Below are 25,833 nucleotides of genomic sequence, written 5' to 3' on the forward strand. Positions count from 1 at the left end.
ATTAACAAGGAAACACAAACTTTAAACGATACAATAGACCAGTTAGACCTAATTGATATCTATAGGACATTTCATCCCAAAACAATGAATTTCACCTTTTTCTCAAGCGCACATGGAACCTTCTCCAGGATAGATCACATCCTGGGCCATAAAGCTAGCCTTGGTAAATTCAAAAAAATAGAAATCATTCCAAGCATCTTTTCTGACCACAATGCAGTAAGATTAGATCTCAATTACAGGAGAAAAACTATTAAAAATTCCAACATATGGAGGCTGAACAACACCCTGCTGAATAACCAACAAATCACAGAAGAAATCAAAAAAGAAATCAAAATTTGCATAGAAACGAATGAAAATGAAAACACAACAACCCAAAACCTGTGGGACACAGTAAAAGCAGTCCTAAGGGGAAAGTTCATAGCAATACAGGCACACCTCAAGAAACAAGAAAAAAGTCAAATAAATAACCTAACTCTACACCTAAAGCAACTAGAAAAGGAAGAAATGAAGAACCCCAGGGTTAGTAGAAGGAAAGAAATCTTAAAAATTAGAGCAGAAATAAATGCAAAAGAAACAAAAGAGACCATAGCAAAAATCAACAAAGCCAAAAGCTGGTTCTTTGAAAGGATAAATAAAATTGACAAACCATTAGCCAGACTCATCAAGAAACAAAGGGAGAAAAATCAAATCAATAAAATTAGAAATGACAGTGGAGAGATCACAACAGACAATATAGAAATACAAAGGATCATAAGAGACTATTATCAACAATTATATGCCAATAAAATGGACAACGAGGAAGAAATGGACAAATTCTTAGAAAAGTACAACTTTCCAAAACTCGACCAGGAAGAAATAGAAAACCTTAACAGACCCATCACAAGCATGGAAATTGAAACTGTAATCAAAAATCTTCCAGCAAACAAAAGCCCAGGTCCAGACGGCTTCACAGCTGAATTCTACCAAAAATTTAGAGAAGAGCTAACACCTATCCTGCTCAAACTCTTCCAGAAAATTGCAGAGGAAGATAAACTTCCAAACTCATCCTATGAGGCCACCATCACCCTAATACCAAAACCTGACAAAGATGCCACAAAAAAAGAAAACTATAGGCCAATATCACTGATGAACATAGATGCAAAAATCCTAAACAAAATTCTAGCAATCAGAATCCAACAACACATTAAAAAGATCATACACCATGACCAAGTGGGCTTTATCCCAGGGATGCAAGGATTCTTCAATATCCGCAAATCAATCAATGTAATACACCACATTAACAAATTGAAAAACAAAAACCATATGATTATCTCAATAGATGCAGAGAAAGCCTTTGACAAAATTCAACACCCATTTATGATAAAAACTCTCCCGAAAGCAGGAATAGAAGGAACATACCTCAACATAATAAAAGCTATATATGACAAACCCACAGCAAACATTATCCTTAATGGTGAAAAATTGAAAGCATTTCCTCTAAAGTCAGGAACAAAACAAGGGTGCCCACTTTCACCATTACTATTCAACATAGTTTTGGAAGTTTTGGCTACAGCAATCAGAGCAGAAAAAGAAATAAAAGGAATCCAAATTGGAAAAGAAGAAGTAAAACTCTCACTATTTGCAGATGACATGATCCTCTACATAGAAAACCCTAAAGACTCCACCAGAAAATTACTAGAACTAATCAATGATTATAGTAAAGTTGCAGGATATAAAATCAACACACAGAAATCCCTTGCATTCCTATACACTAATAATGAGAAAACAGAAAGAGAAATTAAGGAAACAATTCCATTCACCATTGCAACGAAGAGAATAAAATACTTAGGAATATATCTACCTAAAGAAACTAAAGACCTATATATAGAAAACTATAAAACACTGGTGAAAGAAATCAAAGAGGACACTAATAGATGTAGAAATATACCATGTTCATGGATTGGAAGAATCAATATAGTGAAAATGAGTATACTACCCAAAGCAATTTATAGATTCAATGCAATCCCTATCAAGCTACCAACAGTATTCTTCACAGAGCTAGAACAAATAATTTCACAATTTGTATGGAAATACAAAAAACCTCGAATAGCCAAAGCGATCTTGAGAAAGAAAAATGGAACTGGAGGAATCAACCTACCTGACTTCAGGCTCTACTACAAAGCCACAGTTATCAAGACAGTATGGTACTGGCACAAAGACAGAAATATAGATCAATGGAACAAAATAGAAAGCCCAGAGATAAATCCACGCACATATGGACACCTTATCTTTGACAAAGGAGGCAAGAATATACAGTGGATTAAAGACAATCTCTTTAACAAGTGGTGCTGGGAAATCTGGTCAACCACTTGTAAAAGAATGAAACTAGAACACTTTCTAACACCATATACAAAAATAAACTCAAAATGGATTAAAGATCTCAATATAAGACCAGAAACTATAAAACTCCTAGAGGAGAACATAGGCAAAACACTCTCTGACATACATCACAGCAGGATCCTCTATGACCCACCTCCCAGAATATTGGAAATAAAAGCAAAAATAAACAAATGGGACCTAATTAAACTTAAAAGCTTCTGCACATCAAAGGAAACTATTAGCAAGGTGAAAAGACAGCCTTCAGAATGGGAGAAAATAATAGCAAATGAAGCAACCGACAAACAACTAATCTCAAAAATATACAAGCAACTCCTACAGCTCAACTCCAGAAAAATAAATGACCCAATCAAAAAATGGGCCAAAGATCTAAATAGACATTTCTCCAAAGAAGACATACAGATGGCTAACAAACACTTGAAAAGATGTTCAACATCACTCTTTATCAGAGAAATGCAAATCAAAACCACTATGAGGTACCATTTCACACCAGTCAGAATGGCTGCGATCCAAAAGTCTACAAATAATAAATGCTGGAGAGGGTGTGGAGAAAAGGGAACCCTCTTGCACTGTTGGTGGGAATGCAAATTAGTACAGCCACTATGGAGAACAGTGTGGAGATTCCTTAAAAAACTGGAAATAGAACTGCCTTATGATCCAGCAATCCCACTGCTGGGCATACACACTGAGGAAACCAGAAGGGAAAGAGACACGTGTACCCCAATGTTCATCGCAGCACTGTTTATAATAGCTAGGACATGGAAGCAACCTAGATGTCCATCAGCAGATGAATGGATAAGAAAGCTGTGGTACATATACACAATGGAGTATTACTCAGCCATTAAAAAGAATACATTTGAATCAGTTCTAATGAGGTGGATGAAACTGGAGACTATTATACAGAGTGAAGTAAGCCAGAAGGAAAAACATAAATACAGTATACTAACGCATGTATATGGAATTTAGAAAGATGGTAACGATAACCCTGTGTACGAGACAGCAAAAGAGACACTGATGTATAGAACAGTCTTATGGACTCTGTGGGAGAGGGTGGGAAGATTTGGGAGAATGTCATTGAAACATGTGAAATGTCATGTATGAAACGAGATGCCAGTCCAGGTTCAGTGCACGATGCTGGATGCTTGGGGCTGGTGCGCTGGGAAGGCCCAGGGGGATGGTATGGGGAGGTTGGGAGGGAGGAGGGTTCAGGATGGGGAGCATGTGATTTTTTTTTTTTTAAATAAAATTAAAAAAAAATAAAAAAAAATAAATATTTTCTTTTCTTACTCAATTTTCCAAATAAACAAGTAAAATCTTGACAATGTGTAGTTATTTTACTCTGGGCAAATGAGGAATTGAAAATTTTGATGTTTTTTTTTTATGGTCCTGAATATTCAGTGAATCATTTTTGGAAAAAAAAATGTTTTCTACTAGGTGATATTCATAACTGAAGTATCGCCTTTGGGTTTAAACTGATTAGAATTGAGGCATTACTATGAATAATGACTTAGTAACTTTCAGTATGTAAAATATAAAGAAGTCCATTGCTTTTCCAATCCTCACATTCTTTTTTCCTCTACACAGAAACTAGAATTCATTTTCAAAAAGCTAAGCTCTCTATTAAATATTCTAATTGTCCTCATTTGACAAATAGGACACCTAAGTCACAGAAAATTTATATATTAATAATATTCAATAGATAGGGTTACATAGAACAAGTAAGAGGAATGATTAATTTTAATAGGTCTGTCTGACTTCAGAGCCTAAGTCCCTATACAATAACATACTTCTCATACATGAACACTTGAAGATCTGCATGATCTTCAGAACCTGCCAAATTCAGTGCTCAGCTCATACAACTCAGGACAGCTTCTTTAGTATATCCATCATCTTTCTTCATTGGGTTCCTCTTACAGTATTTTTAAACAAGTCGTAGCTTAGATTATAAATTTCCTTGTCTATAACCTACTTATAAACTAAAAGCTTAATTTTTCAGTTTTTAAATAGCATTCAGATTTCCACTTTGATACTTGCAAGAGAAGTGACAATAATGAAGAGCTATCTTGATTAGTTGATGGACACTTTTCACATTCAAATACAACATTTTACATACAGCTTGCGTAGTAATAAAAGGTTTTATTGAACATTCTAAATTGTAGACTGTGTCTCAATTAAAATAAGGTTGAGTTATGGTTCCCTGATAATCTTACTTAAATTTTGGGTTAATATAACCAGTTTATCAATATAATTGTATGGATATAAACTTACTTACACTTTAAAATTGAAATAAATTAAAACATTTCTTTGAACTTTTCAAGAAATAATGACTCTCTTTTATCAAACATATAATTTTAAATAAAAAAATGATCTTTAATAATATGTGTTCTTTGAGTAAACATATGGTGAAACAATATGATTAGAATTATTTTGCCTGAAAGTTTTTGTGGTATAAATTTCATAGGTTTTGTAATCAAACAGAAGTGTTTAACTTTTAGCTCTGTGTTTAACTACTTTGCAATTTAAAGCACTTTTTATATTCAATTTATTTAAACTAAAAACAATGTCAAAAACAATTCACCCATTTCTCCCCAATTCTACCCCTTAACTCTCCCAATCAACAACCTGTTCTCTGTATCACCTTAAATATACCTTAATGTATATTTATAGCACAATTCCTTTATCCATTCACCCATTTACCAACAGTTAGGTATTTTTCCATATCTTGGCTTTTGTAAATAATGCTACAGTGAACATAGGGATACATATATATTTTAAGGTAGATGCCCAGAATTGGAATTACTGGGGCATATGGAAATTCTATTTTTAATTTTTTGAAAAATTTTCATACTGTTTTCTATAGTGGCCATGCTAACTTACAGTCCCAAAATCAGTGAATGAGGATTCCCTTTTCTCCACTTCCTTACCAACACTTGCTATTCCTAGTCTTCTTGATAATAGTCATTTTAAAACGTACACTGTGTTATCTCATTGAGATTTCTATTTTCATTCTTCTGATGATTAATAATGTAGATTAACTTTTCAAGAATTTGTTGGCCATCTGTATTACCTTCTTTGGAAAAAAATGTTTATTCAGGTATTTCTTTTCAATTTTTAATTGATTGTTTTGTGTTATTGAGTTGTATGAGTTCTCTATATATTTTAAATATTATCCCCTTATCAGATATATGATTAACAAATATTTTCTCCCATTCAGTATGTTGCATTTTCTTGATGGTTTCTTTGCTGTGCAGAAGCTTTCTGGGGTCTTTTTTATAAGGACACAAAATTCATTTATGAGAGATCTGCCCTCATGACCAAATCATCTCCCAAAGATCCCACCAATGAATACCACCAAACTGGGGATTGGTTTTCAACATATGAATCTGGGGAGGGGAGGGGAAACACACATTCAGTATAGAGTACTCTTCCCCTGCATTTCCAGATTCATGTCCTCCTTGCATGCAATAAGATAACTCTAAATAGTTCTAAAACTGTTTACAGGATGGGGAAATTCTGGGCAAATTTCTTGGATAACCTATGTAAGTATCGGGAGAGATTGGATTTGTACAGGGGATCACATTGTTAGCAGAGAACAAGTCTCTACTACTGAGATTTGATGGGTATAAGTACTAAATATAGAGATACATATCAATGCATGTAATATAAAAATTATAGATTTTGTTACAGTAATCTGAAGAGGCAAGCTCTATCTCCTCTGTGGAGAGTGGAAGCTTAAATTTTTGGTCAGTTTTTGGTTATTTGGATTTTTCCCCATGCATTCATGGTTTAGGTTTTAGCAGATATTTGAACAGATTTATTTATAGGAATTTGGTTTCCCTCTCTCTTTTCCAGGATTTCCTGCCTCAACTCTCAACAGTTTTAGTTTCTTTGAATTCTATTTTCTTGATCTTCAAACCACCAAAACTGCAGGTTTTCTTTTGAATTTTAGCTGCTTCACATGGTACTTAGGCTAAAATCCTGAAACCTACCCAGTATTTTTTTTTTCTTTTTCTTTCAATTTTAAACTCTCCTTTAGTTTCTACCTGCTTTTGTTAATTTTCTAATGCCTTCAAGTAGGTTTAATGTTTTGCTTTTTAGGATTTATGGTTATTACCTGTGGGAGGACAGATTTGATCGGATCTTCTCAGCCATTATAGAAGTGGAATCTTAGATTACTTAACACAAAAATATGTTTATTATTCTACATGGTGATAATTTTTTCTTGGTCATGCATAATTTGAGAAAGTACATAAAGTTAATGGTTGTTTGAATCGTACACATTTACCAAATGTTTGGGTGTATATCATAACAACATATACATACACTTTAAAAATAGTATGCCTGGGATATATTTTTGTTTGTTTTACCCAGATGAATCTAGTACCTCACAGGTATCTTTAGATAACATACAGGAAAATATTTACTCAACTGATATCCTGAGTCTCTTTCCATAGTAAAACCTAACAATATTTTGAATTGTTGCTATTGTCATTCTCTTCACCCTCTTTGTGATTCTTATCAATTATTTTAAATGAGGAGAAGAGGCAATTGGCAAGAATCTATTTTGTCAGGATTAACTGTTAGTACAACAAAACTAGCATATTTGGTTAGCTTGATTGTTTCTAACAATCAAGACTAGGGACTCTTTCTTCCTGAATATCGATTGTTTCTTTTTGTCATCAAATTGCATTAAATTAAAGAACATTTTTGTACTTATTAATATATTACTGCATTTACATTTTGAGTGGCATTTGGCATTCAGTGCTTCTACTGTTCGTTTTAGCTTTTACTACTGTTTTATAAACTAAGGAGCTATATTTTAGTAGTCTTAATAACAAATATATTACATACAGTTTTATTTTAAATAAATAAAAGCTTTACAGTTGACTGGATAATTATAGCAACTCTTTTTTACACTCTCAGCCTTAAAACAATGTGGAAATAACATAGTATTTTCTAAAATACTGTCACCATATCTAGAGCACTTGGTAGAAAACCTGGCCTGTTTTCCAGTATTACCATACTTCCCTAAAATCCATCTATTCTTTAGACAAGGGATAAAAAATACAAGCTTTTGAGTCTTTCAGATTTGAGTTTGAAACATGGTTTGCCACTTACAAGTTTTTTTTTTTTTTTTTAATTTTCTGGACATTTTATTCTCTCTGAAGTTAAGGGAAATGTATCTAGTATTTATTGAGGTGATTACACTATAGTTTTTGTATTATTTTGTTTATCAAACATTAAATGTATATTTAACTGAGCATAAGAATCATTGTTATCTTTCCTAACTTACTAATATTATATATGGAGAAACTGAACGTTGAATTCAATTAATTCTTTCCAAAGTAAATACCATTTGATATATACCATATCACTTTGAGAACCTCAGTTTCCATGTGTGTAAGGTGGATAAACTAATTGCTACTGTAGGAAATTACTGGGAAGGCTTCCCTGGTAGCTCAGATGGTAAAGAACCTGAGATTACTATAAAAATTAATTTCATTGTAAAAATGTGTGGGAGATTGTCCAGTGATTGTGGATGCTTATTAACTGTTTGGTTGTTGTTTCAGGTTCTCCTATGTCAGTAAATAAAGAATTATGGATAATCAGATACAACTTATATGGGTCAGGTAAAAAAAAAGAAAATGGTATATCAGATTTCCATAAAAGAAGCAATTGTTCCTTGTTGCTAAGTCTTAAATTATGAGAAATTTGTGATGAAAATACATATTCTACTTTAACATGTGCACAGTAAAACTGTAAATAAAATATGTATGATGTATTTCTACTCTATTGTCCCTAATAACAGGGCAATAAAACCTGGAAATTGAGATGAGGTGTGCTAAGGATTACTATTGGTTGGTTGAGGAAGAGTTTAAAATCCTAAGCAGGAGAAGTAGTTGGAAAATTACTGTAACTACATAACTATTACTGTTGTTGTTATATTATAGTCTTTTGGTTCATTAAGGATAAAAATTGCCTAATGATGATCCCAAGGAGCAAAAGATATAGTGAAACAAAGTTTAGGTTGATTTGTTCCCCGTTCTCCAAACAAATCCCTGAATCCTAGTCTGGAGAAGAATTAATTTCAGGTAGAGAGAAGCACTTAAAGTCCTGAATGGCTATGACTCATAAGGCTGTGATAGACTTTCTAACAATAGAACAGAGGGTCTAGGTTGATGTGCAATAGCACACGTGACAGAAAAGAGGCATGCTCATTTTGAAGAGGTCGTGACTGCTATCTCTGGGGTTTACTGTTGTTGTTTTTTTTTTTCCCCAATTGGCTTCCTTCTTAAATCCCAGCTATGTTCTCTTCCTTGTTTTTCAGCTTTCTCAAAGTACAAGTGATGAATATAATTGTAAGATATTTAAAGTGTAGAACATGATAGCTTGATATATATATATACACTGTGAAAAGATTCCGTTCACTGAGTCAGTAACACATCCATCACCTCGGGGATTTACTTTTGATATGGAAATTGAGAGATAGCAGGGAATTAAGTGAATTAAGTCTTTGTCAACTGAAACCACATGTAAGTTTGAGAATTTTGTGTGGAAGTTTTGCAGTCTGAATCTGGCTTTTCTTTAATCCAGTCCCATATCTGGTCTATAGTTCTGGCTGGTGACAGAAACAGCATGGAGGCACATGTACATTCTCCAAACACCTCTTTTGATTTAAAAGAATTATCTGAAAATTGACCATTCAGTCATTTTAAGACACCTCATCTCAATATCCAGGTTTTATTGCCCTATCATTAGCAATAAAATAATACAAATGAAGGTAAATAAAGTGTGCACGATGTGTTCTTAAAATCTAGTCAGTCTAACTCCAAAGACTAAATTTCTCTATCCTTTTAGTATGCTGCTGCTGCTGCTAAGTCACTTCAGTCATGTCCAATTCTGTGCGACCCCATAGACAGCAGCCCACCAGTCTCCTCAATCCCTGGGATTCTCCAGGCAAGAATACTGGAGTGGGTTGCCATTTCCTTCTCCAATGCATGCAGATGAAAAGTGAAAATGAAGTCACTCATTTGTGTCCAACTCTTAGCGACCCCATGGACTGCAGCCTACCAAGCTCCTCCGTCCATGGGATTTTCCAGGCAAGAATACTGGAGTGGGGTGCCATTGCCTTCTCCGATCCTTTTAGTATATAAAATACTAAAAAAGGGCACAAATTATAAACTTTCAGCTCAAACTCTTACATAGTAAATATTCATGTAAACCCCATCCAAGTGAAAGAACAGAATATTACAAGTTCCATATAAACCCCTTTCATGTCCCCATCCACTCATTACCTCTACTCCTAAAAGTAACCACTATCTTTACTTCATCACTGAAGAATAAACTGGGATGGTTTTATAATTCATATAAATAATATATTATTGCCTGTATTGTGTCAGGCTTCTTTTACTCAATTTTATGTTTAAGATTCATGCTGTTGTGTGAAACATTATTTTTATTTCTAAACATTGCCCCATTCATTGAATATACCAAGATTTCTTTATCTATCCATTATTAATGAAAATCTTTTTTGTTATCCATTTTTGTTGATTAGAAACATATTGTTAAAAACATTTATAAGTCAGTCTTTGGGTGCACAAACACACACGTTTTTGCTAGGCCTCTTAACTAGAAGTGGATTTTTTTTTTCTTTTTACTTATAGGATATATAAATTTATTAATCTATATTTATCTGTCTACCAACCTACTATCTATCTATTTAGCTGGCTAGCTAGCAAGCTACCAACCTATCAGTTCAGTTCAGTCACTCAGTCGTGTCTGACTCTTTGCAACCCCATGAACCGCAGCACACCAGGCCTCCCTGTCCATCACCAACTCTTGGAGTTTATCCAAACTCATGTCCATTGAGTCAGTGATACCATCCAACCATCTCATCCTCTGTCGTCCCCTTCTCTTCCTGCCTTCAATCTTTCCCAACATCAGGGTCTTTTCAAATGAGTCAGCTCTTTATATCAGGTTGCCAAAGTATTGGAGTTTCAGCTTCAACATCAGTCCTTCCAATGAACACCCAGAACTGATTTCCTTTAGGATGGACTGGTTGGATCTCCTTGCAATCATCACCTACCTATCAATCATCACAAAATAATTTGTAAACTTGCTAGACCAACTTAACTTCCCATCAGCATAGAATAAGAGTTCCCAGTACCCTGCAGCATTATCAACTTGTGTTATACAGGTATTTCTGCATACTCTTAGTGATTTATAATAATTAACTTTTACTTTTCTTGCTAACAGGTTTGTGAAATAGCTGTAAGGCTCCGCTTCAGGCTGAAGGTCTGACTGAAGTTTGCTTCATGTGTCTTCATTCTCCTTGGACCAAGACATGCTCATTTCATAAGTTAAAAGGACCACAAAATGAACAAGAAGGAATCTTACAATGCCTTAAGCCTTTTTGCCCAGAATTGGCACAGCATCATTTTCCCTCATATTCTGTTGGCAAAAGCAAGTCATGTTGGCAAGTCAAAAATCAATTGCCTAAAGCAGCCAATATGGTGGAGTAGAAAGATGAGTTCACCCCTTCTCATGAGCACTCCAAAATCACAACTATCTTAAGAATAACCATCAGTGAAAAAACTGAAACCTATCAGAAAATATCTACAACTAAATACATGAGGGTTCACAATAAGATGTGTTGAAAGGGCAGATTGAAAATATAATCAAATCTCATTACCCCTGGGGTAGGCAACCCGCAAACTAGAGAAAAATTATATAACAGATTTTCTCCCATGAAAGTGAGAGTTTAGAGCCCTAAAACAGATTCCCTAGCTGAGGGATCCAACATAGGTAAGAAGTGCCCCCAGAATACTTGGCTTTGAAGACTAGTGGGGCTTAATTGCAGGAGTCCCACAGGACTGGGGGAAATACTCTACTCTTAAAGGGCATGCACAAAATCTCATGTGCACGAGGACCCAGGACAAAAGCAGGAATTTGATAAAAGCCTGGGCCAGACATAACTGCTGGTCTTGTAGAGGCTCCTGCAGAGGCAGAGGGTGGCTGCAGCTAACCCTGGTGACATGGATACTGCTTTCAGACATATTTGGGAACAGCCAACTGCATGAACATTGCTGCTTCTGGCAGCTGACATCTTGGCTCACTACCACCAAGACCTGGCCCCACCTAACAGCCTGTAGGCACTCGTGCTGAGATGCCTCTGGCCAAACAACTCACTGGGAGGGGACACACAGCCCCAGTCATCAGCAGACAGGTTGCCTAAAGTCTTCTTGGACCCATAGCCATCACTAGACTAAACTTTGACTAGAGGGCCAGCATTCAACCTGCTCACTAGAGGACCAAGAATTAGGTCCTCCCACCAGTGGGCAAGCATTGGCTCTTCCTGCAAGTAAGCCTCCAGACAAGTCTCACTCACCAGGGGCAGACATAATAAGTTAGATAACTATGATCCCAAAGCCTATGGAACAAGTCCACCAACAGGCCAGACCCTATGCTGGGATGATCTGGGCCCTTGTTCTGACCACTGGCTGGGCAACACAACCATCAGAACACATTGGACAAAATAACCAATTGTGTCAGGAAATAGGCTCCCACATCAACAATCTGAAATGAGCTCTGTGATCCCTAGACATGGAAGCCAGATTCCAGGAATCAATTCTGCCCGTCAATAGTCAGGCATTAACCCCAGGACCTGGGTTCACCTGCCAGTGGTGGCAATAGACCTGGAGTCTCTATATGTTGATTCTGTCCACCAGTGATCCAGCACTCACCCCCAAGACCACATAGGTTTCAGCAACCATCCATCTCCTAAACAGGTCCATACTAAAAAGCAGCAAGTAACATACACAAAGCAAGGCCTGGCAAACAACCAGAATAGGAGTCAAACAAGCCTACCACACCACCCACATAATCAGCTTGCCACAAAAGAAGGATCTGCATAGCCCTCTTAAGGGCAACCACTAGAGCATACAGCTTGAGTGACAAGAGGGTGGTACACTGTTGGGATGCATAGGAAGTCTCCTGTAGAGGGTCATTTCTCCAAGGTTGAGAGATGTAACTAACCTACCACATACATAAAAATACAAATAGCAACTTTGACAAAATGAAGCAGCTAGATGTTCAAGATCAAGGTGTCAGCAGTGTTGGTTTTGTCTGAGGCCTCTTCCTTTGGCTTGCAGATGACCATCGTCTCCTCCCTATGTCTTTATATGGCTTTCATTTTGTATATAGTTGTGACCTCATCTTATGAGAAACATGGTATTATATGATTAGGGGCTTCCCTGATAGCTCAGTTGGTGGAGAATCTGCCTGCAATGCAGGAGACCCCAATTCGATTGCTGGGTTGGGAAGATCTTCTGGAGAAGGGAAAAAGCTACCCACTCCAGTATTCTGGCCTGGGAAACTCCCTGGACTGTATAGGCCATAGAGTTACAAAGAGTCAGATAGGACTGAGCAACTTTCACTTTCATTTGATTCCCCAGTGACTCAGATAGTAAAGAGTCTGCCTGCAAGCTGGAGAGCCAGGTTCGATTCTTGGGTCAGAAAGATCCCCTGGAGAAGGAAATAGCAACCCACTCCAATATTCTTGCCTGGAAAATCCCATGGACAGAGGAGCCTGGAAGACTACAGTCCATGGGGCCGCAATGGGTCAGACAAAACTGAGTGACTTCACTTTCACTTTTCCATCCTAATTACATTTTAACAGTTACTATTTTAAAGATAATATCTGCAAATATAGTCACATTCTGAGGTACTGGTATTAGGACTTCATCATATGAATTTGTGGGGGACATACTTTGGCCCTCAAAAACAGGTATTTTCATCTTGTGAAAGAAATTGATTTGTATATATACTATTTGGATAAATATATGCACACACAAAAAATATGTTTCAAATAAGAGTTCTCTCATCTGCTCTCTGATTCTGCCCCTTAAAAAAAAAAAAAAGAAAGATAATTGCTTTACCATGTTGTATTGGTTTCTGCTGTATGACAATGTGAATCAGCCAAACGTGTACATATATCCCCTCAATCTTGAACATCCCTCTAACCCCTACCATCCATCCCATCCCTCTAGATCATCATAGAGTGCTGGACTGGGCTCACTGTGTTATATAGCAGCTTACTAGTAAATATCTATAAATATTTTATACATGGTAGTGTATATATGTCAATACAGTTCTCTCAGTTCGTCCCACCCTCTCCTTCCCCCACTGTGTCCACAAATCTGACTTTACATCTGCATCTCTATTCCTTCCCTGCAAATAGGTTCATCAATACCAGTTTTATAGATTCCATACATATGCTTTAATATATGATTGGTCACAATTGAAACTGTGATTAAAAAAAAAAAAATCTTCCATCAAACAAAAGCCCAGTGCCAGACAGATTCATAGGAGAACTCTATCAAATATTTAGAGAAGAGTTAACACCTGAAAAAGTTGGCTTAAAACTCAACATTCAAAAAACTAAGACCATGGCATCCAGTCCCATCACTTCATGGCAAATAGATGGGGAAACAATGAAAACAGTGACAGACTTTCTTTTCTTGGTTTCCAAAATCACTGAAGATGGTGACTACAGCTATGAAAAAAAAAAAAAAATTGTTCCTTGGGAAAAAAAAAAAAAAGCTAATTCCAATTTAGACAGCATATTAAAAAGCAGAGACATTACTTTGCCAACAAGGTCCATCTAGTCAAAGCTATGGTTTTTCCAGTAGCCATGTATGGATGTGAGAGTTAGACCATGAAGAAAGCTGAGCACCAAAGGACTGATGCTTTTTGACTGTGGTGTTGGAGAAGACTCTTGAGAGTCCCTTGGACTGCAAGGAGATCAAACCAGTCCATCCTAAAGGAAATAAATCCTGAATATTCATTGGAAGGACTGATGCTGAAACTCCAATACTTTGGCCACTTGATGCGAATAACTGAATCTTTGGAAAAGACTCTGATTCTGGGAAAGATTAAAGGCAGGAGGAGAAGGGAATGACAGAGGATAAGAAGATTGGATGGCATCACTGGCTCGATGGACATGAGTTTGAGCAAGCTGCGGGAGTTGGTGATGGACAGTGAAGCCTGGCATGCTGCAGTCCATGTGGTCACAAAGCGTTGGACATGACTGAGTGGCTGAACTGAACAGAACTGATATTGATATAATGAATTGCTGCCCTTAAATCTTGGCCTCTGTATCATAAGTTACAAGGTGGGAATAAAAGCATGACAAAATGGAAATGACATTATAGCTATACAAATAATGGTAGAATCAACATGCATACTAAGTTACCATAAAATTTTAGTATTGGGGACACTAGCTAAGATGATGGAGGAATAGGATGGGGAGACAACTTTCTTCCCCACTAATTCATCAAAAGAAAATTTGAACCCTGAGCAAATTCCACAAAACAACTTCTGAATGCTGGCAGAGGACATCAGGCATCCAGAAAGGCAGTCCATTGTCTTCAAAAGGAGGTAGGACAAAATATAAAAGATAAAAAGAGATGCAAAAGAGGTAGGGACGGAGATCCGTCCCAGGAAGGGAGTCTTAGAAAAAGAGAGAAGTTTCCAAACACCAGGAAACAATCTCACTGGCGGTCTGTGGCAAGTCTTGGAATCTCAGAGGGCAACGTAACCGGGAGGAAAAATAAATAATGAAAACCCACAGATTACGTGCCTAATGGCAACTCCCAGCAGAGAAGCAGCCCAGAAGCTCGCATCTGCCACTAACAAGCAGGTGCTGGACAGGGAGACACAGGCTGCATTGCTTAGTGTAAGGACCAGGCCTGAATGCCCCGAGGGCAATTTGAGGAAATTAAGGTGAGACAGCAACCCAGACTGTGGGATAGCCAGAGAGAGAGAGGAAAAAAAAAAAAAAGAGAGACAGAGAACTATTCCCCGAAAAGCCCTAACGTAAGACACTGCCAGGCCCCCTCACAGAACAAAGGACTGAGGAGAGCTAGTTGGCTGTGGATCGGCCCATCCCCCGCTGGAGACAGGCAGGCAGGGGCAGCCAGAGCCAAAAGGGGGCAATCACGACCCCAGAGAGGCATCCTCTACCAAACTGCAAGCAGGCTTTGTTGCTAACCAAGACTTCTTGGGATTCTGGATGGTTGACATCTGCTGGGACGGTCACAGCCAGAGATCAGCTCCCCAGAAGAGACACACAGCACACCTGAGAAGGCATACCTATTGTACACTCAGAAAACCCAGAGGCTGGGACGGGGGAGACGATAAGATGCACCCCACACCTGGGGGTGACTGTGCTAGCCAAGCACCTGGTCATCTGAGCTGCTCGGACCTGGGAAGGGCACAAAATGCAGACCCAACTGAGCCTGCACCTTTGTGGAGTACCCGAGAACCTGAAACTGAGCGACTTAGACTTGGGAAGTACATGCAATCTAGGACCCGCCTCAGACAGTTCCCAGCAAAGCAACCTAGAGCCTGAGAAGTGTAGACCATGAAAGCACACAGTGAGCAGGGCGCAAACCCAGTGCGGCTGAAACACTGTGAGCACTCCTCACACACGCCAGTGATATTTGTTTGCAGTGTTCCTCCCTCCCCACAGCACGACTGAACAAGTGAGTCTAAAAAAGTGACCACCATCACCCCCTCATGTCAGGGCGGAAATTAAATACTGAAGAGACCAGCAGAGAAGAAGCTAAAATAAACAGAGGAAACCGCTTTGGAAGTGACAGGTGTAACAGATTGAAACCTTGTAGTTAGCACTGACTACATAGGAAGGAGCCTATACATCTTGAGAAGTATAAGTCAGATCAAGTAACTATCTGAAAATGAACTGAATCCACACTGTCCACAACAGCTCCAAGGAAATTCCTAGATATATTTTTACTATTATCATTTTTTAAATTTAAATTAAAAAAAATTTAAGTCCTCTATTACTCCTTTAATTTTCATTCTTATAACCTACTATTACCTTGAAAAGAAAAAGACCCTATTTTTAAAGCAAACTTCATATATATATTTTATAATTTTTGTGATTTTGTTTTGTTTTTTAATATTGTATTTTTGAGAATCTAACCTCTACTCTAGATTTTTAATCTTTGTCTTTTGGTATTTGTTATCAATTTTGTACATTTAAGAACCCAATTTTCAGTACCCATTTTTACCTGGGAGTGAGATTATTGGCTTGATTGCTCTCTGCCCTTTTTGACTTTCCTTTTTCTTCACCAGGTCGCCTCTATCTCCTCCCTCCCCCTTCTCCTCTCTACCCAACTCTGTGAATCTCTTCATGTGTTCCAGGCTGTGGAGAACACTTAGAGAACTGATTACTGGCTGGATCTGTCTCTCTCATTTTGATTCCCCCTTTTCTTCTCCTGGACACCACTGTCTCCTTCCTCCCTCTTCTATTCTCTGTGTAATTCCATGAACATCTCTGAGGGATCCAGACTCTGGAGAGCACATAGTGAAGTGATTACTGGCTAGCTTGCTCTCTCCTGTTTTGATTCCCCCTCTTCTGCTCCTGGTCACCTCTATATCCCTCCTCTCCATTCTCTTCTCCATGTAACTCTGTGAAACCCTCTGGGTGTCCCTCACAGTGCAGAAACTTTTCATCATTAACCTCGATGTTTTTCCATCGGTGCTGTATAGATGCAGAAGTTGAGGCTACTGTAACAATAAGACTAAAAACCAGAGGCAGGAGGCTTAAGTCCAAAAGTGGAGAACACCAGAGAACTCCTGACTCCAGGGAACATTAATTGATAAGAGCTCATCAAAAGCCTCCCTACCTACACTGAAACCAAGCACCACCCAAAAGCCAACAAGTTCCAGAGCAAGACATACCATGCAAATTCTCCAGCAACAAAGGAACATAACCCTGAGCTTCAATATCAATTCAGTTCAGTTCAGTCACTCAGTCATACTCCGTTCTTTGCAACTCCATGAATCTCAGCACGCCAGGCCTCCCTGTCCATCACCAACTCCCAGAGATTACCCAAACTCATGTCCATTGAGTTGGTGATGCCATCCAGCCATCTCAACCTCTGTCGTCCCTTTCTCCTCCTGCCCCCAATCCCTCCCACCCTCAAGGTCTTTTCCAATGAGTCAACTGTTTGCATGAGGTGGCCAAAGTATTGCAGTTTCAGCTTCAATATCAGTCCTTCCAAGGAACACCCAGGACTGATTTCCTTTAGGATGGACTGGTCGGATCTCCTTGCAGTCCAAGGGACTCTCAAGAGTCTTCTCCAACGCCACAGTTCAAAAACATTAATTCTTTGGTGCTCAGCCTTCTTCACAGTCCCACTCTCACATCCATACATGACCACTGGAAAAACCATAGCCTTGACTAGACAGACCTTTGTTGGCAAAGTAATGTCTCTGCTTTTGAATATGCTCTCTAGGTTGGTCATAACTTTCCTTCCAAGGAGTAAGTGTCTTTTAATTTCATCATCTGCAGTGATTTTGGAGCCCCCAAAAATAAAGTCTGCCACTGTTTCCACTGTTTCCCCATCTATTTCCCATGAAGTGATGGGACCAGATGCCATGATCTTCGTTTTCTGAATGTTGAGCTTTAAGCCAACTTTTTCACTCTCCTCTTTCACTTTCATCAAGAAGCTTTTGAGTTCCTCTTCACTTTCTGCCATAAGGGTGGTGTCATCTGCATATCTGAGGTTATTGATATTTCTCCCAGCAATCTTGATTCTAGCTTGTGCTTCTTCCAGCCTAGGGTTTCTCATGATGTACTCTGCATAGAAGTTAAATAAGCAGGGTGACAATATACAGCCTTGACGGACTCCTTTTCCTATTTGGAACCAGTCTGTTTTTCCAGCTTCAATATACAGGCTGACAAAAGTCACACCAAACCCATTGACATCTCAAAACTCACTACTGGACAATTTCATTGCACTCCATAGAGAAGAAATCCAGCTCCACCCACCAGAACACCAACACAAGCTTCCCTAACCAGGAAACCTTGACAAGCCACCCGTCCAACCCCACCCACAGTGAGGAACCTCCACAATAAAGAGGAAACACAAACCGCCTTCCTGACTTCAGGATCTAGTACAAAGCTACAATCATCAAGAAAGTATGGTACTGAAACAAAGACAGAAATGTAGGTCAATGGAACAAAATAGAAAGCCCAGAGATAAATCCATGCACCTATGGACACCTTATCTTTGAAAAAGAAGGCAAGCATATACAATGGAGAAAATAAAATCTCTTTACCAAGTGGTGTTGGGAAAACTGGTCATTCACTTGCAAAAGTATGAAAGTAGAACATTTGCTAACACCATACACAAAAATAAACTCAAAATGGATTAAAGATCTAAAGATGAGACCAGAAACTATAAAACATAGGAAACTAGAAAACATAGGAAAAATAGGCAAAACACTCTCTGACATAAATCACAGCAGGATCCTCTATGACCCACCTCCCAGAATATTGGAAATAAAAGCAAAAATAAACAAATGGGACTTAATTAAACTTAAAAGCTTTTGTACAACAAAGGAAACTATAAGCAAGGTGAAAAGACAGCCTTCAGAATGGAAGAAAATAATAGCAAATGAAGCAACTGACAAATAATTAATCTCAAAAATATACAAGCAACTCCTGCAGCTCAATTTCAGAAAAACAAACATCCACACAAAAAATGGGCCAAAGAACTAAACAGACATTTCTCCAAAGAAGACATACAGATGGCTAACAAACACACGATAAGATGCTCAACATCACTCATTATCAGAGAAATGCAAATCAAAACCACAATGAGGTACCATTTCACGCCAGTCAGAATGACTGCTATTCAAAAGTCTATAAGCAATGAATGCTGGAGAAGGTCTGGAGAAAAGGGAACCCTCTTACACGGTTTGTGGGAATGCAAACTAGTACAACCACTATGGAGAACAGTGTGGAGATTACTTAAAGAACTGGAAATAGAACTGCCATATGACCCAGCAATCCCACTGCTGGGCATAAACACTGAGGAAACCAGAATTGAAAGAAACATGTGTACCGTAATGTTCATCCCAGCACTGGTTATAATAGGCAGGACGTGGAAGCAACATAGATGTCCATCAGCAGATGAATGGATAAGAAAGCTATGGAACATATACACAATGGAATATTACTCAGCCATTAAAAAGAATACATTTGAATCAGTTCTAATGAGGTAGATGAAACTGGAACCTATTATACAGAGTGAAGTAAGCCAGAAAGAAAAACACCAATACAGTATGCTAATGCATGTATATGGAATTTAGAAAGATGATAACGATAACCCTATATGTGAGACAGCAAAAGAGACACAGATATATAGAACAGTCTTTGGACTCTGTGTGAGAGGGTGAGGGTGGGATGATCTGGGAGAATGACATTGAAACATGTATATTATCATATGTGAAACGGATTGCCAGTCCAGGTTCAATGCATGAGACAAGGTGCTCGGGGCTGGTGCACTGGAAGGACCCAAAGGGATGGGAGGGGAGGCAGGTGAGAGAGGGGTTCAGGATGGGCAACACATGTACACCTGTGGCGGATTCATGTCACTGTATGGCAAAACTACTTCAATATTGTAAAGTAATTAGCCTCCAATTAAAATAAATAAATCTATATTTAAAAATAAATAAAAATATTTTGCTCAAAAAATAAATTTACTATTGGAACTTCAGCTTCAGTATCAGTCCTTCCAATGAATATTCAGGACTGATTTCCTTGTGGATTGACTTATTTGGTCTCCTTGCAGTCCATGGGATTCTCAAGAGTCTCCTCCAACACCACAGTTCAAAAGCACCAATTCTTCGGTGCTCATCTTTCTTTATAGTCCTACTCTCATATCCATACATGACTACTAGAAAAACCATAATTTTGACTAGAGTTGGGACACAGCAAAAAGTTGGACAAGACTGAGTGACTTAACTGAACTGAACACTGAACACCTATCCTATTCAAACTCTTCAAAAAATGCAGAGGCAGGAACACTCCCAAACTTATTCTATGAGGCCACCATAACCCTGATACCAAAACCAGACAATGATCATACAAAAGATCAGAAAATTACAGGCCAATATCTCTGATGAATAAAGATGAAAAAAATCATCATAATATACTAGGAAATGCAATCCAACAACACATTAAAAGGATCATACACCATAATCAAGTGTGGTTTATCCCAGGGATGCAAGGATTCTTCAATATATGCAAATCAATGTGGTACACTATATTAACAAATTGAAAGATAAAAACCATATGATAAACTCAATAGATGCAGAAACAGATTTCAACAGAATTCAGCACTCATTTATGATAAAAACTTTCCTGAAAATGAGCATAAAAGGAAAATAACTCAACCATAATAAAGGCCATATACAACAAACCCATAGCAAGCATTATTCTCACTGGTGAAAAACTGAAAGCATTTCTTCTATGATCAGGAACAAGACATGGGTGCTGACTCCCATCACTATTATTTAATGCAGTTTTGAAAGTCCTAGCCACAGCGATCAGACTTCACTGGTGGTTCAGTGGTAAAGAATCCTATGCGCAATACAGAAGACTTGCAGGAAACACAGGTTTGATCCCTGGGTTGGGAAGACCCTCTGGAGAAGGAAATGGCAACCCACTCCAATATTCCTGTATGAAAAATCCCATGAACAGCGGAGTCTGGCAGACTATAGTTCATGGAATCAGAAACAGTTGGACCTGAAAGAGAGACTAAACAATAACAGACATGGCAATAAAAGAAAAAGAAATAAAAGGAATTAATAATGGAAAAGAAGCAAAACTCTCACTGTTTGCAGATGACATGATACTATAGATAGAAAACCCTAAAGATGCCACGAAAACATTACAATATTCTGCTCCTTAAGCTCTGTTTTAACCTTTACTTTTTCCTGGGCAGCCCTGCTTAATTTGAATTCTAATCTTTGTAGTTTCACCATTAATATCCATCTTCATATTCTGGAAGAAAAATCTCTCTTAAAGGTTATTTTTATTTCTCACATTCTGATGGCTTTAGGCTGTGTTGTCTCATAACTCTCTAATATAGTGGTTCCCACTGGTCATTTTGATGTCAGAGACAAATTGGAGCTTCTTAGCCCTCTACAAGTCTCATAGGCTTCCTTTGCCTCCTAATAGAGGTTTCCATTCTCCTTCCAGGGAAATACTTACTTCTAGTTATGTATTCTTTCCTCCTTTCACTATTCCAGCACAGTCAGTACTAAAAGTGTTGCAAATTCTGTACAAAGTGAATATTCTTGATCCTGTATTCTCTAGTTTACTAGAAATCACTGTATTTATTCTGTTATTTTTGCTTTACCAGCTTCTATTCTGCCAGGCTTCAGCAGTACATGAACCTTGAGCTTCTAGATGTTCAAGATGTATTTAGAAAAGGCAGAGGAACAAGAGGTCAAATTGCCAGCACCTGTTGGATCATCAAAAAAGCATGAGAGTTCCATAAAAAACATCTACTTCTGCTTTACTGACTATGCCAAAGCCTTTGACTGTGTGGATTACAACAAACTGTGAAAAATTCTTCAATAGATGGAAATACCAGACCACATCACTTGCCTCCAAAGAAATCTGTATGCAGGTCAAGAAGCAATAGTTAGAACTGGACATGGAACAACAGACTGGTTCCAAATTGGGAAAGGAGTATGTCAAAGCTGTATATTGTCACCCTGCTTATTTAACTTATATGCAGAGTACATCATGCAAAATGTTGGGCTGGATGAAGCACAAGCTGGAATCAAGATTGCAGGGAGAAATATCAATAACCTCAGATATGCAGATGACACCACCCTTATGGCAGAAAGTGAAGACGAACTAAAAAGCCTCTTGATGAAAGTGAAAGAGGAGAGTGCAAAAGTTGGCTTAAAACTCAACATTCAGAAAAATAAATCGTGATATCTGGTCCCATCACTTCATGGCAAATAGATGGGGAAACAGTAACAGACTTTATTTTTGGGGGCTCCGAAATCACTGCAGATGATGATTGTAGTGAAGAAATCAAAAGACTCTTGTTCCTTGGAAGATAAGCCATGACCAACCTAGACAGCATATTAAAAAGCAGAGACATTACTTTGCCAACAAAGGTCCGTCTAGTCAAAGCTATAATTTTTCCAGTAGTCATGTATGGATGTGAGAGTTGGACTATAAAGAAGGCTGAGTGCTGAAGAATTGATGCTTTTGAACTGTAGTGTTGGAGAAGACTCTTGAGAGTCCCTTGGACTGCAAGGAGATCCATCTAGTCAATCCTAAAGGAAATCAGTCCTGAATATTCATTGGAAGGACTGATGTTGAAACTGAAACTCCAATATTTTGACCACCTGATTTAAAAAACTGACTCATTGGAAAAGACCTGATGCTGGGAAAGATTGAAAGTGGGAAAAGAAGGGAACAGAGGATGAGATCATTGGATGGCATCACTGTCTCAATGGACATGAGTTTGAGTAGGCTCCGGGAGTTGGTGCTGTACAGGGAGGCCTGGTGTGCTGCAGTCCATAGGGTCGCAAAGAGTCGAACGCGATTGAACTGAACTGGGCTGAACTAGATACTAAACCATGGACAAGATTGTATCTCAGCAGCAAATCCTTAATTTCATAAGTTTCAAAGTTTAATAATGGCATTATATTAATGTGAGAAGCATGGAAATAAACGAAGGTGAACACTGAATGCCTAAAAATATATACATAAAACGATCTAAAGAGATTATAGCTCTGGGATTGTGCATCATTACAGTGCTCCCAACTGAATACTAGCTGGGTTTCTGGGCAGATGAACTAATAGTGTAAAATTCTAAAAGTTAACAATTATTAGTAGAGAGAGAGTTTTTAGTAGTGTTAGGTAGTTAGAATAGGAAATAGGAGTCCAGAATGGCGGTGGCTAAAAGACAAGGAAGGGAAAAGCCTCCAAAAATAGAACAAAGGAAGGTCCGAGGGCCAGAGTGAGGGCCTCAGGTAGAACAAACAGCACTTCTGGCTAGCCCAATTTACATAGGGCAGGCCTGGGGGTCGGGGTGGGGGGGCATATAAAAAGAGGAGCCAAAGGGCCAGAGCACTCTTCTCTTCTCGTCTTTGGGTCAGCATGCCCTCACTCCTCGAGGATGTATTTTCCTGCTATTTTCTAAATAAAATTGAGCTGTAACATGGAGCTGTAACACCGATCTGTCTAAGAGTTATAACACAGTCTGTTTGAGACCCAAGAGCTATAACATGGTCTGTCCAAGACCTGAGAGCTATAACATGGTCTGTCTGAGAGCTGTGACATGTCAAGGGCTTTAATGTCCGTCGCTTCAAATTTTTGTTGAGATGAGGCAGAACCAAGGAGATTACACTCCCCTGACAGTAGCATGCATTTACAGAGTTCAGTGGACTTTAAAAATTGAATACATTAAATTTTCATCATTTATTGCACAATATTTAAAGTTATAATATGAAAACAAAAATTAAGTTTATGCACAGATTAAAGAAAACAAGAAATGTCATCATATATTTTTACAATACATGATGTTTTATATATATAATTTATAATTTATGATCCTATTATTAAAATATAAGTATTTATTTTTCAATATATATGCTCATAATAGTGTCTCCCTAATGAGAGTCAATTCCTAGGCAGGTTGATAAGAAGTCCAGGTTTTCTGAGGAGGAGAGAGGGATCTAGGGTTTTCAAGGAGGAGATAGGGGTCTAGAATTCTCAAGGTGGAGGAAAGGACAAACATTTTTTTTTTCTTCTGTCTACATTCCTTAGTCTTAGTCACATAAAACTTTTTTTTTTTTTTCTTTTTCTCTCTTAAGCCTGGAACAGATGATTACACAACAAAATTTAGTTAAAACCCTGTACTAAGGATTACATAACAAGAATGTATCCTGCTTGAAGACAGTTTCTCTTTCTTGAAAAACTTCTGACTAATCCTGGTATCTTAGAATGTATATTATGGGAGTGGGTCTGGTAAGACCTTTCCATTGTTAAGTTTTGATCCTGTTACCTTAAAATATAAATTGTGGGAGTGGGTCTGGTAAACGTTTTACAACTATGAGACATTCTTTTGATTTATTCTAATCAGATCAGATCAGATCAAATCAGTCACTCAGTCCTGTCCAACTCTTTGCGACTCCATGAATCACAAAACGCCAGGCTTCCCTGTCCATCACCAACTCCCAGAGTTCACCCAGACTCACGTCCATCAAGTCAGTGATGCCATCCAGCCATCTCATCCTCTGTAGTTCCCTTCTCCTCCTACCCCCAATCCCTCCCAGCATCAGAGTCTTTTCCAAAGAGTCAACTCTTCGCATGAGGTGGCCAAAGTACTGGAGTTTCAGCTTCAGCATCATTCCCTCCAAAGAAATCCCAGGGCTGATCTCCTTCAGAATGGACTGGTTGGATCTCCTTGCAGTCCAAGGCACTCTCAAGAGTCTTCTCCAACACTACAGTTCAAAACATCAATTCTTCAGCGCTCAGCCTTCTTCACAGTCCCACTCTCACATCCATACATGACCACAGGAAAAACCATAGCCTTGACTAGACGAACCTTTGTTGGCAAAGTAATGTCTCTGCTTTTGAATATGCTCTCTAGGTTGGTCATAACTTTCCTTCCAAGGAGTAAGCGTCTTTTAATTTCATGGCTACAATCACCATCTGCAGTGATTTTGGAGCTCAAAAAAATAAAGTCTGACACTGTTTCCACTATTTCCTCATCTATTTCCCATGAAGTGATGGGAGCAGATGCCATGATCTTCATTTTCTGAATGTTGAGCTTTAAGCCAACTTTTTCAGTCTCCTCTTTCACTTTCATCAAGAGGCATTTTTTTTTTTTTTACTTTTGTTAGATTTTATTTTTTTATATTTTATTTTATTTTTAAACTTTACATAATTGTATTAGTTTTGCCAAAAATTGATCCAAAATCTTGAAATTAAAATGGAGTCACAGGTAAATAGCCTGGAGACAAGGATTGAGAAGATGCAAGAAAGGTTTAACAAGGACCTAGAAGAAATAAAAAAGAGTCAATATAAAATGAATAATGCAATAAATGAAATTAAAAACACTCTGGAGGCAACAAATAGTAGAATAACAGAGGCAGAAGATAGGATTAGTGAATTAGAAGATAGAATGGTAGAAATAAATGAATCAGAGAGGATAAAAGAAAAACGAGTTAAAAGAAATGAGGACAATCTCAGAGACCTCCAGGACAGTATTAAAGGCTACAACAATTGAATCATAGGGGTTCCAGAAGAAGAAGACAAAAAGAAAGGCCACGAGAAAATACTTGAAGCGATAATAGTTGAAAATTTCCCTAAAATGGGGAAGGAAATAATCACCCAAGTCCAAGAAACCCAGAGAGTCCCAAACAGGATAAACCCAAGGTGAAACACCCCAAGACACATATTAATCAAATTAACAAAGATCAAACACAAAGAACAAATATTAAAAGCAGCAAGGGAAAAACAACAAATAACACACAAGGTAATTCCCATAAGGATAACATCTGATCCATCAAGAGGCATTTTAGTTCCTCTTCACTTTTTGCCATAAG

This window comes from Bos grunniens, chromosome 8 (assembly GCF_055505025.1).
Source record: "Bos grunniens cultivar Pamir isolate PY7600 chromosome 8, Bosgru_T2T1.0, whole genome shotgun sequence".
In the NCBI taxonomy this organism is placed as follows: Eukaryota; Metazoa; Chordata; class Mammalia; order Artiodactyla; family Bovidae; genus Bos; species Bos grunniens.